The sequence below is a fragment of the Crocodylus porosus genome, unplaced genomic scaffold, assembly GCF_001723895.1.
Source record: "Crocodylus porosus isolate Cpor-Errol unplaced genomic scaffold, CroPor_comp1, whole genome shotgun sequence".
Taxonomy (NCBI): Eukaryota; Metazoa; Chordata; order Crocodylia; family Crocodylidae; genus Crocodylus; species Crocodylus porosus.
This window is the reverse complement of record NW_017728918.1, coordinates 53,998,076-54,010,285: the sequence shown is the minus strand read 5'-3', so window position 1 is coordinate 54,010,285 and position 12,210 is coordinate 53,998,076. Positions and strand designations below refer to the sequence as shown.

At 41.8% G+C, this 12,210-nt stretch overlaps 1 protein-coding gene across 4 annotated transcripts in view; it reads right to left on the bottom strand.

Annotated features, from left to right (window-relative positions):
- ADGRB3 (adhesion G protein-coupled receptor B3) overlaps positions 1–12,210 on the bottom strand; it is a 701,435-nt gene that overhangs the window by 574,336 nt on the left and 114,889 nt on the right. The window lies entirely within an intron of this gene.

Here is a 12,210-nt window from a genome sequence, read left to right as displayed (position 1 = left end):
GGATAGTTATTCCACAGCCTCCTGGGTAGCCTATTCCAGTGTTTCCCAAACTTTGCCAGCCCAAGTCATATTTACATTAATAAAAATTTTCCATGGCAAACCTGTTAAGGCATTCCCCATCGTCGTACCTATTGTAGCTCATTGCCATGGCAAAATTCTGCGGCACACTTGTTCATTTCCGATGACACACTTTTGTGCTATGACACACTGGTTAGGAAACACTGGCCTATTCCAATGCTTAGCAACTCTCATAGTGAAAAAATTCCTAATCTCCAATCTAAATTTCCTTTGCTGTAGTGGAGGCCATTGCTGTGAGACCTGTCCCCTATGACAGCTCCCCTGTCACCTGGCCACAGAAAATAGTCTATCTCCATCTTGTTTATAAGACTTCTATAATTATATTGTTACTCGTTATAACAATAATTTATTTGTCGATGTGTACAATAGAGAGGTTCAGGCCAGGTATGAGAGAGATGGAGATTAAACTGTGTGGAATCCAGTTGGTCTATAATTATAATCTTTAATCAATATAGTGGTTAAAGAACTGTGATACCACCTATCATAACAATTGGAAATTGGCATTTAATCCACTGTTATCTATTAGTATCTTAAACAGTTTGCCATCCCCTCTTGTCCTTTTGTTCTGCATCATAGGTCTGACAATTTTGGAAATGTCTGCACAGGTTATGGAGTCTTCTGTTTTGAACTCTCCATATGTCAGACTTCAAACTCCATCATGACTGTAAACCTGGCCTTTCTCCTTTTACTGTCTTTTTCTCTCTGTCTTGGACTAAAATTACTAAGGAGTGTTGCCAAAGGGCTAAAATAGAAGGTCACTGACATAAATGCTATACTAGTGAAAATAATCTCCCTAGACAATAAACTAGCTCCTATTGAGAAGAACTGGAAAAATCACTTCTATAGCCATCACCTGGTAGGGGCCTGTTATCACCTGATCAAAACTGATCAGGGAGTCATTTGATACAGGGACTGGAGGATTACACAAGGTCAGGAGTTGAGCCATCCATCTTCTCATGGACATTTTCAGGCTAAAGGGGGAGCCATCCTATGATCCTACAGCAGGGGCCACATGAGGCTGAAAGAAACCCTGACTTTTTAAATTCAGACTAGCCCCCGCAGGGACTTCCAAGAAAAACATGAGTTTAGACTTTACTGTTTTCCTACTAGTCTATGACCAATTGTACATTATTCTTATTGAACATTATTCCTCTACCTGTGATTTCTTTCGCATATATTGATAACTTTTTATAAAATCAGGACATTGGCTGCCATGGTTCCACTGCCTTAACTTCGGCAGGTTAGGGCGTTAAGCCTGTGTTATATCAGGGTTGATGGTATGCTTATGTAGAGTTTAGAATATTGATTATATAGCATGGTTTGGATAGGGATGATTCTGCCTCAGACAGATGGTTAGATGAAATGACTTTTGGAGGTCACTTTCAGCTCCACTTCTCTAAGATTCTATGATTTGTTAAATAAAAGCACCTGCATGCCTAGAAATTCTATACAAAGACTGTCTGTCTGTTTTAATCTATTTTATGCCTCTTGGATAGTTGAACTAGAAGGTCAGGACTGGACCTGAAGAAAGTTGGACTGTGGGTTGTACCTGCTTTCTCTCTCTCTGTCTCTCTCTGTCTCTCTCTCTCTCCATATATATATATATATATAAAAGGGCTTAGTCTGTTTCTCCATGTATCTGTTTGTGTGTGTGTCTGTCTGTAAAGCTCTCGCGGGACAGGGCGCAGCTCCCTGTGGGGCATGGCTCTGGCCAGTCCTGTGTCAAGAATACCCATCAAGAATGATGGGTGGGGCATGGTTCTAGCAGAGTGGGCCAGGAGGACATGGAGCACAAGGGGGAGGGAATTGGGGGGGGTCCAGGGCTGGATGCAGAGTCAGGTGTAATGCAGGGCTGGATGCAGAGCAGCAGAGGGGAGTGGTGCAGGGCCAGACACAGAGCGGCAGGGGAGTGGTGTGGGCCCAGACATAGAGTGGGGGGGGGGTGCAGTTGGATGCAGAGTGGTGGGAGGGAGGTGTGGAGCCATGTGCAGAGCAATGGGGGCAGGTGGTACATGGCCGGATGTGGAGCGGGGGTTTAGGTGGCATGCAGCTGGATGTCGAGTGGCAGCAGAACGTGCTGGTGCATAGCTGCATCAGCATCCATGTACAAGCTTTCCTCCAACCCGGCTCCTGGGAGGTGGTAGTGGTGCAGGGTGGTGGTGCTCTGCTCCTGCCCCCCTCCCCCCATCATTCTTGATGGGCAATTTGCTAGTATACATACATCCAGCGTACAGTCCAACTTTCTCTACCTCAAGACTGAGCATCATACTGGGTCAGACCAATGATTCATTTAGCTCAGTATCACCGACAGTGGTAGGAGTAAATGCTATAGAGACAGACCATTGAACCAAATATATCTAGTATGATCTATTTCTTATTTAATACCCTTCTTGGCAGCCACCATTATTGGTTTAGAGATGTCAGAGGTCTCTAACCATTCTGTTCAATAGCCATTAATAGAGCTATCATCCACATATTTATCTAGGCCCTTCTTGAACACAGCTGATACAACGAATGGTGAAACATAAATATGTATATCACTGTTTAACACCCCAGCTCCCTCTGGTTCACAGTGCCACTAACAAGAGATGGATGGTATAGGAAACCACATGAAATGTAAAGACCTCAAGATAAGGAACTCTGGATTCTGCTTATTTCACAGAGGAGTCAATGGCTACTAGATCCCTTGACAGAAATTTGGTAAGTGATCAACAGTGGCCACTATTAGATGCTGTGAAAAAGTCTACTGCTTGTGCCTGGGCAGATGCATGCAAAGCAGGCAGTTGTTCCTTATATTACTCATAACTTTACTCCCACAGTACTTCAGAGCAAGAAATTTTTTTAGTTCTTGAGTATTGAAATAGATATAATTTATATGGGATAGGAAACGACTTGATGCCACGATTACCAAAAGTCCTTAATGCAGGGGCAATTAATGAACAAGCCAAAGATCCAACAATGCTCTTTGCAATAAAAATACCTCACCCAGAAACTACATTTTATATGAATTAATTTTAAACTGTGCACCCAGCCAATAATTCCTATGGCAGTCTATTTTCTCTAAAAAGGATGCCTTAGGCTAGGCTTTTGTGGTACAGAGGAAATATTTCTGGATTTTATAAAATTTAGTGCTTTTATTTTCTACCCGTCCCAAGGATGTTAAAATTGCAGTGACTTTTTCAAGTGCTTTTCTTAACTAAACTTTAGAAAATGTTCATATGCTTGCATTTATTCGTTACCCAAAAGAAGATTATTTTTGTTCAGAATATTACTCACTTCAAATTATTTTGTCTTTTTTACAATGTGCATTTATTGTACATGAATGGGCATGTTGGTCGTTGGACACTTGACAAAATATAGCGAAAAGCATTGGACAACTTCTGTCTATACTTTTATCAGATATTCAAATTTATTGCTCTGGATTAATCCACATCAGATTTATAAAATTATTCAGGCACCTAAAAATGCAGATAAACATATGATAGGATTTACAAAAGCTGTTAATGGGTTGAAAGTCAACAAGAGTCAGGCTCCTAGCTTATCTAAATGCCTAGCTGGGTTTACAAAGTGCCTATCTGCATCTTTAGGCAAATCTTTGCAAATCTGGCCTTCTGCTCTTGAGTTCAAACATATGCCATATGTTTTTGCTTTATGTGGTCCCCTGTACCAGAAATTTTTTTGTCAGTGGCACTAAGAGACAGAGGATGATGGAATAGTTAAGCAATGATATACATATTTTATGTTTCATGGTTCTCTTTGTAAGTCTATCTTCCTCCAGATGACATAGTGCTATATATCAAAACAATAGCACATATAGCACTGCACATTCACTACAATCATTTAATTGTCTGTACTATTCTTTTTTGTATCTTGTTCTTTCAATGTTCTTACTAGTTGGGCTAAGACTGTTTCAGTTAAAACCAAATTAAAAGTATATAAAATCACAAAAAGCAAATTAACCTTGTCATTTAGAAATACCATATTCCCCAAACCAAGCATAGGTGTCCAAACCAAAAATGGATTCTAGGAAGTATCATGTAATAATGTCTATGGGTAGATCATTTATCAAGATAGAGTGAAAATCCACCACGATATGGTTAAGAGGGCAATAGAAATCCTACAAATCTGCAGATATGATAACATGAACAAGTTGATGTTAGGTCACAGGCAGGGTAGGGCATCTTATTATAGACTAATTCTGAGAGGCAAGCACTGTCATAAACAGCAGCTTGTGTCATTGTTGTGAGGTATTGCTATTACCTAGTTACGGAAGTTTACGCCTTTCTGAATTAGTTATTGCATAGTAAATTAAGCAGTGTATGCATCTCCTCTGTTGCAATTGAACTTCTCTTAGGTTAAGCGATAGCTTACCCCTCATTAATAGACAGGATAAGCTACCTTACGTTTACTGCAAGGTAAGAACGTGCATGTCAGCAGTTCTAGTGGAGCTGATGATATGGTGTACGTTCACACCGAATATTATGTTTTGGGAATTTGTTCATATAGCCTACTCTGAGATTTTTCTTGATTTTTTTCAGCCTGCTAATGAATTATTCAATGGCTGGTGTGTGCTGGTCCTGACCAGGATAACCAATGTCCTTGGAAGTCATGGAAGGATCATGCCTAATGCCCTGACCCAATATCTACCTGGCACCAACCATGACCATCTGAATAGCCTAATAATTTCTGGGACTCTACCCAGTAGTAACAGTCCCTGTGAGATTATACTTCATCTAAAGCTTATATATAGCACCACACACTCAGTCCTTGCTTCCTTCACCAAGAATCTGAGGTAGGGAGATGAGAAGACAGGACATGGGTATCCTGTCTTCTGCCATCTGATAAGCTCTTTGTACACTGGGAGGATTTTCAGCTGACAGCTCTGGCTGCTTGCTGATACTTTTGCCCTTTTCTGAACTGAAGGAGAACATCTAGTTCTAGTCCAGTTATTTATGAAGTGCCCAGTATAGGGCTGCAAATCTCAGATTCATTTCTAAGTCTTAAATTCAAGTAATAAATTATAGTAAAGTATTAAATGGCAAGTCATTTTATCTAACCTATGTATGTGTGTAGAAAGCACAATTTTGTGTGATGCAGTGACTAATAGGTTTAATGCAATTTGTGGATATATAAAAGGAAGTTATTTACCAGTAACTATAGTTCTTCAGGATGTATTGTCTACACACACATTCTCCATGCAGGTGGGTCAGCCCCTAAGATTTTCAACCAGACTTTTTTTGCTCTGCACTACCCACATAGGTCACTCCCATCACTCCCTTTAAGTTTCTCCCCCTGTATTGAGAAGATAAAGGGCAGAAAACTCTTTATCCCCCAACCCTAAGTTTCTTCAGTATTTCACAGAGGGATGTTCTGAGGAAGAGCGGAAGAAAAATTGGGTTTCAATGTATGACCAAGGTGGGAACTGAGCTTCTGCATTTCAGCTTTGGGAACATTCCAGCATTCAAGTGATCACATGGAGCAGTTGCAGAGCTGAGTGGCATGTTCTGCCATTTTCTTGAGAGATCAGATTGAAGAGAAGCAGGAAAATATAGTCAGATACCAAAAAGCAAAGGCCTGAAACTAGGGCTGTCTGACTCAGGCTGGTGCTATCAGAATGACTCAGGTTGGTTATGCTCCTTCATGATGACTTTTGGAATTAAGGGGATTCCCCCCACAGTGAGCTTGAGCACTTTTATGTGAAGGGCCATCTCCTGGTGCAAACATATAACCTGGAGTTGCAGATTTCCAATACATGCTCCTGAATCAGTTTGAAGGGGTTTATCCCCAGTGAGGGTATAGATGGCTGAGGCTTTAAGGTACCTCCTTGAAGGCATTGAATGAGTCCTTCCACCTGGCTAATGAGGCCAACATTTTAGCATTTACTTCCATTCCTAAGCAATGACTTCCTGAATAACAGGTCAGCTATAGCCTCTGAGATATGCTGTGGCATGTGGTATCCCAAACATTAAGGATGCCATATGCAGAACTGTCCCTTGGGGGGTGCGAATCGGGGTGACTGCCCCAGGCCCCACACTTTGGGGAGCTTGTGGACAGTTCCAAAAGCACTACCACTCCATGCGGCTACTGCCCACTCCCAGCTTTGTGCTGTCGCCATTTCCCACGCTACCCCCGGACCTCCATGCTCTGGCTGCTTGCCACCCCTCCACTCCAGCTGCTCACCAGCCCCAACCTGCCCTGCAACATGCTCTGGCCACCCACCACCTCCCCTCTACGTTCCCCCCCAACAAGGCCCCACACAGGCTGATATGCCCTGGGCCCCACACACCCTAGGTTTCGGTCTGGCCTTATGGGTAAGGAAACTGAGGCAAATCTTTTCACTCAAAGATCAGTCTCCTTATGGTGCACAGGTCCCTTGGTGGAAGGAATACCTTTGCTGACATTGTGCCCCAGGTAACATCTGGACTTCATAGGACCCACACTGGGCTATTTTTGATTTTTAATAATTTACAATGAGACCATGTGAAAAAGAGGTCTATAGTAGTTGAGAGGTTGAACAATACATAGCCCCTACTATGAGGTCTTCCGTGATGTTCCCAGGCCAGTACAGCTAGCAGAAGAGATAATAATAATCCTGGCAAAGCATAGATACCACCTGTGGATGGTGACATGAAAACAGAATAATGGCTTCTAGTTTGACCATTTTAAATTTGACTTTGCAGAAACAGTTATTTAGGCTTGTCCAAACCAGGATTAATCCCCATCTTCCTTTTCTTTTTGAACATGAAAGCACAGCCTTTAAAATCTTTTCCCTCCCAGTTAGACACATTTTACTGTTCCACCGTAACAATGACAACACCTTCTACTTAAGAATCCTGTGAGAATGGCTCCTGAAAAAGTATCAGGAATGTAGATTTGGAGGAGGAAGAACAGTCAACTCAATCACATAGCCATCTCTGATCTCATCAATGATAAACATCTCCATAGATGAAGGCAGACATACTATGGTGAAAGGGAGAAAATGAGGGTTACAGAGCTTTTTTCATACACCATCAAAGCCTCATCTGTCCTGGATGACTGCAGTGGTATGTTGGAATGGAAAGGCCCAGAATGGTAGTAGCTATGGAACCTATCCCTCTCCTTCCATGGCTCATGCTGGTGAAGAAGCAGGAGGGGCAGGTGCAGAGAGGAATGATGGACCTGTCAGAGAGTCTGTGGGTCTGGAAATTGTTGAGGTAGTACTTATGTCCAAAAGAAAATGGATAGATTCCAAGGGAGTATAGTGAAGCCCTGGAGACCTTTAATGATTAGGATCTTGTCTATGTTAGGACTAAACAACTAGGTTCCCACAAAAAAGAGATCTGATACTAAGGTTTAAATCTCATTCAGGACGCAAAATCCACTAAACATGATACCCTTCTCATAATTACTACGGTGGCATGCCTATTCCATCCCAAACAGTTGAGATGCCATTTTGAATGCATTTCTCCTATATATGTGAGAGAGAAACATCTCTAGAATTAGAAGGGAAAAGGTTTTAAAGGCTGTGCTTTCAGGTTCCAAAAAGAAAAGGAGGATGGGGATTGATCCTGGTTTGGACAAGCCTAAATAATTGTTTCTGCAAAGTCAAATTTAAAATGGTCAAACTAGAAGCCATTATTCTGTTTTCATGTCACCATCCACAGGTGGTATCTATGCTTTGCCAGGATTATTATTATCTCTTCTGCTAGCTGTACTGGCCTGGGAACATCACGGAAGACCTCATAGTAGGGGCTATGTATTGTTCAACCTCTCAACTACTATAGACCTCTTTTTCACATGGTCTCATTGTAAATTATTAAAAATCAAAAATAGCCCAGTGTGGGTCCTATGAAGTCCAGATGTTACCTGGGGCACAATGTCAGCAAAGGTATTCCTTCCACCAAGGGACCTGTGCACCATAAGGAGACTGATCTTTGAGTGAAAAGATTTGCCTCAGATTTGCCTCAGCCAAGCTGGATATTTGGTCATATAGTTCAAAATTGTATTGGGCTAATAAATATTTCATAATGAAGAACTTTAAATTTGCCAAGGATTAGGTGTCCTTAACAGAGAGGTCCAGATGCCTTCTTTATTAGAACTGACTTGGTGTGTCCAATCTTTTCATTAGCTGCCACCACAACAGTCAAAAGGAGACAGGTAGGAGTAACTAAAGGAGCCCATCAGTAGAACTCTTTATTTCTTGTGAAGATGTTTGTCTACTGACAAGCCTGATGGGGAGGAGTTCTAATTATATGCACTGGCCATAAATAGCCTTGTTGATAAGAAGTGTTATTTTTGAAGGGCCTGTTTGGTATAGTCTGTCCATTATAGGCATCTCAACAAATTTCCTCTGGGGAGATTCTGCGATCCAATGCTGTGCATGTGAGGACATCAAGGAAGGCCCCAGATTCCTCTGTCAGAGGGATGGACAGAAGGATAGTGCCTGAGGTTTATTCTTTTGATTCATTTTGTGAGGCTGAGTGGCCCAAGGAAACAGTACCCCATGAATGGGAGGTAAGAGGGATCAATGTGACCCTGGAAGAATGGGAGAAAAGTGACTTCAAACAACTGGAATACTTGGTCAGTTCTGTCAACAAATGCACTGTCACCACATGAAACCCAAGGCCACATGGCCTAGGGGGGTACACAGACCCACCCTGAAATGCACCAGGTCAAGTATTGGAACCTCAGTACCAGATACATATTTATGTGAGGACTGTAGTGGCACATGAAACAGAAGGGCTGGGACAAGATCACCTGAGAGAAGAATATAAAGGAGGCTGCATCAAAGGGCAGTACTAAAGGACATACTAGCAAGGTAAAAGCCAGTGAGGGTGAGAACAAAAGCAGCAGCATTGAGCACTGGTTCTGAACAGTGCAACAGTGTGGAAGCACCCAACCAGGGTTGAAATACATTCTATACTTCTATACTATATAGATCCATGTGGGTGACCAGTTCAGCAATATGGGGTAGACAGCACTGAAGAGGAAGACAGAGCTGGCTTAGAGGATGCCTTCTGCATCTTAGCATGGGAGTGGAATGGATCAGCTGCTGCTTGATGGCCTCAAAAAATTGAGTTGTTCCACTCTGAGAGCCTGTGGCTGACATCTCAGTATAGTTCTTCTTGAATCCCAAAAGGATGGAAGTGCATTTAGTCCTGGAGCTTTACAAACCATCTCTGGATCTTTACATTAGTCTCAAAGATCAGTGCCTTGCTCATCTGGGGGTATGTTCCTGGGTCGTCACAGCCGGACATAATGGGTGGGGAGAGAAAATCAAAGAGAATTTTCCTTTGGGTCTGGTTCTAGAATGGCCCCTGGGCAAATACCTGGAGCAGTGTACCTTGGTCCCTGAGGCATTAAAAGTTCCTTGTATAGGATTTGTAAGTGGGAATCAGGCCCTCACAAGAGAGGCAGCAGCAAAAATATATTGAATGGAAAAAAGAGTTGCAAGAATGAGGGAGCAAGAGGCCTTGTTCATAGAAATACAGATGATAATAAAAACAAAAGCACTAAAAAGTTCAGAAAGATAATTTGCCTCAAACACTCAGCTAAAAAATGGTGGCAGTGTGTAGCACAACTGAAAAAAACAATAGAGGGCATGTCAGTAAGCCTAAGACCCTCGAAAAATATGCTTAGAAACCCACAAGAGAGAGAACAAAAAGAACAGACACTGAAGAGCAACAAAAAAGAAGTTGTAAGTACAAGTCTAGTAATGGGCTGTCACAAGTAGCGAACAAGCCAAGCAGTTGAGAGAAACTGAGGACCAGGAGTACACATTTCACTCATTATTGCCCTCAGTGCAGAGGGAGCCTAAGGGTAGGGTCTAAAGTACTTTGTACTAGTAAAAACAATTTTTGATCAAAAAGTTCAAGTCCTGAGCCCAATCAACATGTGAGACTGTTTTTATGGACAGCTGCTCAAAGAAGATATAGGGGTATGAAGGAGGAACAGGGATGCAAAAGAATTGTAAGATCACCCTGGACATACTGTGTTCAGTTCTGCTGTGTACATGGTAAAAAGGATGCTGAAAATTGATGAGGGTTCAGAGAAGAGCCCCCAGAATGACTGTAGGTCTAAAAATCATGCATTCAAATGCCAGGCTTAAGAGCTCAGTCTGTTTTGTATTTCAAAGAAAAGGTAGTGTGGCTCTGAATATGTTTTGTTTTTTCCCCTACTACTTACTTCATTTTATGGCCATTTTCATCACAAATCTTCTCTTTGTGATGAACTTATGAAGGAATCCTTAACAATAAGTATTTTTTCTTACTGCTTAGTATTGTCTTACATTGTGCAATGAGTATACTGAAATATTCTGAGCTATCTAAATTATGCACTTTCTCAAGGAGAACAGGAAAGTGAGGAATTTCCCATAAAATCTCATTTCTCCACCTCTTTTATAGGAAAAAAAATCACACAGTTTTTCCTGAAGCTTTGTGACTGTAGGAATCTTCATGGAAAGCCATAGAAATTTGCATCTGAGACCCTGGATCTTTGCCACAGTTGTGAACCTCAGACTCTTTGCTGATTAAAAAAGCCTCTCCTCTGCTATGGTTGCCACTGAGAGCCACAGCAAATAAATATAGACTGTTCTATATTTTTAGAGGATTTCCTACAAGGCCAGGAGTAGGGCATTACACATTGCAAGCTGCCAAGTCCTCACTATTCTCCTTGTATAAATCCTAGATGAATGATTTTTAGCCTGTGTGCCACAACATCCTAAGGTCCTTTGAGATCCTTTCAAGGGTGATGTGAAATGACACATAAAGTTAGCACTGTTAGGTATCCAGGATGAACCCAGAGACTTCAAATAGGAAACAACAGTGTTATAAATATTCTGACCAGTTGTTGTCTTTCTGAGTTCTTTGCAGTAGAAAAATCGCTCTACTATTTTTTGATAGTCAAAAAACAAGTGTAAACTAAGAGCTGGGATTTTTGAGGGGTGCTTTGAATTTAAAAAGGTTGAGAACCATTGTCTTAGACCAAAAGAGACCTTGTAGCATTGTAGGGGGAAAGGACATTGGATTAGAAAGAGTTCCTTGCGTGTCCTGGACTACAGAAAAATGAAAATAAAAAGGTACAGGTGCCACTTACAATTATTCCCCTTTACTTGCTCAATATTATTGCCATGTTCCTGTGCACTATTAAACAGCTTCCATGTTCTACTCAGAGATTTAGCTACACTTCAGTGGTGTGTGAAGTAATCAATCTATACAGTTTAGAAAGCACTTAAGCTTCCTTTGGGACAGAGATTACTTTAAAATGGAAGATATTATTATTTCCTGTGTGTTTAACTTGTCAAATATTCTTACTTTCTTTTCCTTCCAATCCAACTTTAAAACTAACTTCTTCAGTGAAGCTGACAAATGCTAACTCAATTAAATTAAAATGCTATTGCCCACCCTTGATCTTTATAGAAGGTATGTGCACTAATAGAGAACCTCTTTTTATCTCACTCATGCCTTGTGTTACTGTAGTCTTCACTCCAGTGGAATTTCCAGTCTCAGTAGTTCAGTTTCTATGTCTACTTCTACAAATACTGTCCTCTGAGTACTTGTACATGTGGCAGGGGTTTAATCCTCAGGGTTTTATTCTGTGTCTCTTAAATTGAAATGGTGGGTTTTTAACTGAAATCCACTGTTTCATTTTTTCCATCATGTTACCGTGAGGGGCCTGATCTTTTTTTTTTTAGCTGGAGCCTGTCCACAGCCAGAGGGCAAGCTGGTGGTAGCCTGATCAGCCCCTGAGCTCCAGAGGACACAGGTCCTTCCTTCTCTGGAAGCAACACCTGACCCACTAGCAGCCCATCCAGGAAGCCCCCAGGTGTGCCACCATGACAGAGGGAAGGACTGGGGCCTCTGAAACTCACGGGTCATTTGGCATGCTGGCAACTCACCCCCTGACTGTGGGAGAGGCAGGCAGGCCCTACTAAAAATAAATAAATAAATAAATAAAGGACCAGGTCCCTTGCCGTTTATGCCTTAGCAGGCACCTATTACAGGCAGAAGCATCAAGTGCCCCAATACTTTTTTTCTGTGGAGCATGGCCGGGGGCTGAGCTGACAGCTGCATTGTTGCAATTTGCAACATTGCAAACTCATCTGAAACCCCCAAAACTGGCACACGTTTAATGTGTGATGCCATTAAGCCACAG